The following is a 7,101-nucleotide window of genomic DNA, read 5'->3' as shown; positions in this document are numbered from 1 at the left end:
TCTCTCTCTCTCTCTTTCCGGTTTTCATGCTCACTCAGTATTTTCACTGTGCTGGAACAGCAGCTAGCTTAATTGAATATAATGGGTCACCAGAGCCTGTGTGTGTGTGTGTGTGTGTGTGTGTGTGTGCGCACGTGTGTGTGTGTGTGTGCGCGCGTGTGTGTGTGTTTATTCTCTTTCACACACTTTGTGTTATGTGTTTGTGTCCTTTGGTGTGGTATTTCTCTTGCTTAGTGTTTGTGTTTAGTGTGTGTTCACTCTCTCTCTCTCTCTCTGTGTGTGTGTGTGTGTGTGTGTGTGTGCCTTCTGGCTGAGGTGATTTTATGTGTGCACCCAAGAGAGAGAGAGCCTCCTGTGGGTACCTCTAGTGTATGACTATATGCACTACTGCTCTGCTTCTTATGGTTGGACTTATGGACATCAGTCTTCACACACACACACACACACACACACACACACACTGCTTCTTTATGGTTATGGACATCAGTCTTCACACACACACACACACACACACACACACACACACACACACACTCACACACACACTGACACACACACACAGACACACACACACACACACAGACACACACACACAGACACACACACACACACACAGACACACACACACACACACAGACACACACACACACACACACACACACACAGACACACACACACACACGCACACACACACACAGACACTGCTTCTTTATGGTTATGGACATTGGTCTTCAGAGCCCGGTGGCTCTCAGGAGAAACTGGGAAACCCAGGAGACTCTCCTCCTCTCTGATCCGCACATAATGACCATACCAGCCGCAGGGCTCTGCTCAAACACACCTCAGGAGCCTGGACGCTCTCCCGTGGAACTCACACACACACACACACACACACACACACACACACACACACACACACACACACACACACACACTAACACTAACACACCCACACACACACACACAGACACACACACACACACACACACACTAACACTAACACGAACACACACACACACACACACACACACACACACACACACACACACACACACACACACTAACACTAACACACCCACACACACACACACACACTAACACTAACACACCCATACACACACACACACACACACAATACATGAATTCCTTTAGTCCCTCTCTTTTCAGTCTTTTTTACATTTCCTTTATTTTTCATCTCTTTTCATTGTCTATCTCTCTCTCCCTCTTTTCGTTGTCTCGTCTCTCTCCCGCTTTGTATTGTTTTTGTCTCTCTCTCCCTCTTTTCGTTGTCTATCTCTCTCTCCCTCTTTTCGTTGTCTATCTCTCTCTCCCTCTTTTCATTGTCTATCTCTCTCTCCCTCTTTTCATTGTCTCGTCTCTCTTCTAAATTTGATTGGCAGACTAGATGCCATAATGTGGGAGCAGACACAGACAAAGACAGAGACACTCACACACACACACCACACACACACACACACACACACACACACACTCAAGGTGAGATGGTGAAACTATACCTTGGATCGGCACAATGCCCACGCCCGTTCACATACACACACCCACACAAATACACTCACACACATGCACACACACAAACAGACACACAAACGCATGCATGTGCACACACACGCACACATATAGACACACACACACACACACAAACACGCACACTCACTCACTTACTCACTCAGAACTCTTAACAGCCTTATGTGAGAGCCATCCACTCTTCCCCCAATCCCTAAAAGCTGAGGCAGAGGCAGGACTTTCAGTAGCCATTGAGCACACACACACACACACACACACACACACAAACACACACACACACACACACACACACACACACACACAAACACACACGCACACACACACACACAGTCATACACACACACGCACACACCACACACACACACACACACACACACACACACAAACACACACGCACACACACACACACACACACATACACACACACACACACACACACTCTCATCGCTTGGGTTTCTCTTCATCTCGTACAAATCTTTCGCCTTTTACTAAAGATTTCCGTGGATGGGAACAGCCCAGAGTTTACAGTATTTTTGGAAGCTTTGCTTCAGTGGAGCTGCACTTTGCGGGGCAGCCATGGCCTACCGGTTAGCGCTTCGGACTTGTAACCGGAGGCTTGCCGGTTCGAACCCCGACCAGTAGGCACCGCTGAAGTGCCCTTGAGCAAGGCACCTAACCCCTCACTGTTAACCCCTCACAACAGGGCCGAAGTGGGGCCACTTTTCAGGGCAGGAGTTTCAGGCCCAAGACCAGCCCACATTTGGTGGAAATTGGATAAATTAATCAACATTTCAGCTCTTAGCCTACTATCCTGTAGTTTTTATTAGTATGGTTCAACAAATGTGTAAAGGTTATATAATAATTAAACAAATGTGTAAAGGTTATACAATAATTCACTTCATCTGAGAAGGTAACAAAAAATATTCCACAAGTTAACAAAAACAGAAAGAAAGAAAGAAAGAAAGAAAGCCTTTGAAATGTAGCCTATCACACGCCTCCACAAAGAGGCATATTGAACTAATGTTTAGGCTACAATTTTTATGCATGGGTATAGATCTGTTGTTTGGTGATTTAGCCTAGGCTACTCCTTTACTACACCCTCTTCTGAGCAAACAAGGCATATAGGTTTATCATGTAGCATAATTGCTCTTTCTTACATTAAATAACTTTAATTTATCCTCTCTACTTGTCCCTGTAGTCATGGCCTCCTCATCACTAATTTCGGGCTCATCATTTTCAGTGGTCGACTGGTTGATCTGCTGTTCAGAGGCTACAATTTTTACCTCATAGGCCTACACAGATCAAGCTTCAGTTTTGTTATCAATATTTGCATACTGCAAAGTCTATGAATCGGATACAAAAGGCTAGTATTTTAAGTAATTTAATATGTTGCTTGTGAATAGCTTGACAACGCTACAACGTCCAATATTAGCCCAATAATTACATTGCTAATAATCATTGCCTATAGGCTATCTCTCTTTACCAGTTGCCACTTTTGTCTGTAATCTGGAAGTTTGGCACATTTAGCAGCATTCTATCTGGCCGTTTCAGTCCCTCCTGGCCTCTTTCTACCATCCATTCTTCCTGACGCTTATGGCTACTGAAGGGCTGGCCCGGCTGAGAAAACTTTTTGAAAAAGACGGGCTATATGGACCCAACCAACTCTTTTTGGGAGGGGAGAACTCCCTCACATGGTAGGCTACAACCCATGCAGAGGCAACGGTGCCATGCACAGAATGTGGAACGTGTATAGCCTACTTTCAGAGAAGATAGACTAACATGACAAATGTCAATATTTTTTTCCTCGACCGGCCCAAAAGTGAAGCGGCCCACCGGGATTTCTCCCGATTACCCACCCCGGGCCTGCCTCACAACGAGCACCGCTGTTGTTGCAGCGTATAAGTATAAGTACACGTATATATACTCGTTTGATCCCGTGAGGGAAATTTGGTCTCTGCATTTATCCCAATCCATGAATTAGTGAAACATACTCAGCACACAGTGAACACACAGTGAGGTGAAGCACACACTAATCCCGGCGCAGTGAGCTGCCTGCAACAACAGCGGTGCTCGGGGAGCAGTGAGGGGTCAGGTGCCTTGCTCAAGGGCACTTCAACCAAAGCCGTGTGCAAAGTCCAAAGCCGTGTGCGTGTGTGAGCCCATAAGCTCAATCCCAGTCCTCAATATGAACATTCAGCACATGCCCTAGCTATGCTTCCCAATAGAAATGGGCTTTAGAAGTAAAAACTACAACTTACCGTAAATAGCAATAATGAAAGGAAGGATATCATAAATGTATTAAATAACAATAATAAATAACAAATATAGCCGCAAGCGGCAATGGCGGGCCCGAGCACCTGCGGGCCGCAACCCGTGACATGTCGGAATCCAACAAAGCACCGACGTGGTGCGTTTGTGAAATGTACATATTTGATGCGTGTGCTATTTGTTTTTGTATTTTATTTTATGCCACATTTACTCGCTTGGCCAGGTGGGGGCGTAATGCAAGGCAGGCCCATTGGGTGTCATCATAATCATAATATATATTAACCTGAGAAATTTCAGACCATTCATTTTAAGCAAAGAACATTTCTGATACACTTTTTGTTTGGCCAGATGGTGGCGCTATGTTAGGCATGAAAATGACACATGTGAATACCCTCACAATAATGATATCCAAAATGTCTGTAAACTTTCAGATCAATCACTTAAGGCATTGTCCATTTCTGGCACATTTCCTGCTTGACCAGGTGGTGGCGCTATGCCAGGCAGGCCCATTGGGTGTCTGGATATCATCATAATCATAATATCTATTAACCTGAGAAGTTTCAGACCATTTATTGAAAGCATAGAGCATTTCTGGCACATTTCCTGCTTGGCCAGAAGGTGGCGCTATGCTAGGCCTGTGAATTACGCATGTGAATATCATTACAATAATGATATCCAATATTTTATAAAGTTTCAGATCAATCACTTAAGGCATTGTCCATTTCTGGCACATTTCCTGCTTGGCCAGGTGGTGGCGCTATGCCAGGCAGGCCCATTGGGTGTCTGGATATCATCATAATCATGATATCTATTAACCTGAGAAGTTTCAGACCATTCATTCAATGCACTGTGATTTATGACACATTTCCTGTTTATGTGGTGAGATATTAAAATCATATTAAATATATTACAACATTCCAAAATCCATTCACAATTTAACATAAGCGACATCTTGGCATAATGTTTGCCAAATTTCAAATGAATCTGACAAACTGTCTAGGAGGAGTATGTTCAAATTGATCATGTGACATCAGTATAATTGTCATTCTTTCTGTTGCCAGTTGGTGGAGCTATGCCAAACATGCATTATGGGCATGTGAATATTATCATTAACATGGTCTTCAATGACCTGTGAAATTTAAAACATTTCAAGCCATGCATGGTGAATTATGACAAATTTATTGTTTATGTGGAAGGGTATTAAAATTAATAATTTCGCCATTTCGTCAAATTACAACATATAAAAAAAAAGCTTCACAATTTATAATCAGGAACATCTCGGCGTCATGTACACCAACTTTGACATGAATCGGATCAACCGTCTAGGAGGAGTACGTTAAAATTGATCATGTCCACAACGCACAAAATCTCAATTACCTCACTTCCTGTGGGCGTGGCTAATGGCATGTTAATACAAAAGTTGTTTGTTTTTGGGAGATACATACACCCACCAAATTTGGTGTGTGCATCTAAAACTATATGCCAACCACAAGTCACAGTGACATAAGGGGGCGCTATGGAGTTCCTGGGCAACGCCCGGTGCCAAGCTTTTATCCCTGTCTATTCACTGTACCACTTGATGTGTGTGCTAAATTTCATGCGTTTTCGATTATGTTAACCACCTCAAAATATTTGCCAACCACGGGATCAGTCACCTAAGGGGGCGCTAGCGAGTCCCTGGGCCACGCCCGGGGTCAAGCTCTTGTACCTAACTGCGATGCATGACACCTTACGTGTGTGCCAAATTTCAAGAATTTCCGACCATGTTAACCACCTCAAAAACAGGAAAGCAAAAAAGTGGAATAACAATAATAATAATAATAAATATAGCCGCAAGCGGCAATGGCGGGCCCGAGCACCTGCGGGCCGCAACCCATGACATTTCAGAATCCAACAAAGCACCGACGTGGTGCATTTGTAAAATGTACATATTTGATATGTGTGTTATTTGTTTTTGCATGTTATTTTCTGGCACATTTACTTGCTTGGCCAGGTGGGGCAATATGCAAGGCAGGCCCATTGTGTGTCATCATAATCATAATATATATTAACCTGAGAAATTTCAGATTATTCATTTTAAGCAAAGAACATTTTTTATACACTTTTTGGCCAGATGGTGGCGCTATATTAGGTATGTGAATTACACATGTGAATATCATCACAATAATGATATCCAATATTTTATAAAGTTTCAGATCAACCAATAAAGGCATTACCAATTTCTGGCACATTTTCCTGCTTGGCCAGGTGGTGGCGCTATGCCAGGCAGGCCCATAGGGTGTCTGGATATCATCATAATTATAATATCTATTAACCTGAGAAGTTTCAGACCATTCACTCAAAGCATAGAGCATTTCTGGCATATTTCCTGTTTGGCCAGATGGTGGCGCTATGCTAGGCATGTGAATTATATGTGTGAATATCATCACAATAATGATATCCAATATTTTATAAAGTTTCAGATCAATCACTTAAGGCATTGTCCATTTCTGTCACATTTCCTACTTGGCCAGGTGGTGGCGCTATGTCAGGCAGGCCCATTGGGTGTCTGGATATCATCATAATCATAATATCTATTAACCTGAGAAGTTTCAGACCATTCATTCAATGCACTGTGATTATATGACACATTTCCAGTTTATATGGTGAGATATTAAAATCATGACATATTACAACATATCAAAAATCCCTTCGCAATTTAACATCAGCAACATCTTGGCATAATGTTAGCCAAATTTCACATGAATCCGGCAAACCGTCTAGGAGGAGTATGTTAAAATTGATCATGTAACATCAATGTAATTGCCATTCTTTCTGTTGCCAGGTGGTGGCGCTATGCCAAATATACATTATGGGCATGTGAATATCATCACTACCATGGTATTCAAAGACCTGTGAAATTTAAAACATTTCAAGCCATGCATGGTGAATTAAGACACATTTATTGTTAACGTGGAAGGGTATTAAAATTCATAGTTTCGCCATTTCGTCAAATTACAACATATCAAAAAAAGCTTCACAATTTAGAATCAGAAGCATATTGGCATCATGTATACCAACTTTCACATGAATCGGATCAATCGTCTAGGAGGAGTACATTAAAATTGATCATGTCCACAATGCACAAAATCCCAATTACCTCACTTCCTGTGGGCGTGGCTAATGGCATGTTAATACAAAAGTTGATTGTTTTTGGGAGTTACACACACCCACCAAATTTGGTGTGTGTATCTAAAACTATATTCCAACCACAAGTCAAAGTGACATAAGGGGGCGCTATGGAGTTCCTGG

At 42.6% G+C, this 7,101-nt stretch overlaps 1 non-coding gene across 1 annotated transcript; it reads left to right on the top strand.

The window, feature by feature from the left end:
- The first annotated feature begins 1,986 nt into the window (after nucleotides 1–1,986).
- LOC143110904 (U5 spliceosomal RNA) lies at nucleotides 1,987–2,100 on the top strand. Its single transcript, XR_012984460.1, has one exon. It is a non-coding gene; the product is annotated as a U5 spliceosomal RNA (small nuclear RNA).
- Nucleotides 2,101–7,101: the final 5,001 nt, after the last annotated feature.

This window comes from Alosa pseudoharengus, unplaced genomic scaffold (genome assembly GCF_046254945.1).
Source record: "Alosa pseudoharengus isolate Yale_2024_CS ecotype anadromous, Long Island Sound unplaced genomic scaffold, YU_APseudo_1.1 YU_APseudo_1.1_scf_7, whole genome shotgun sequence".
NCBI lineage: Eukaryota > Metazoa > Chordata > Actinopteri > Clupeiformes > Clupeidae > Alosa > Alosa pseudoharengus.
This window is presented reverse-complemented; position numbering and strand designations above follow the sequence as displayed.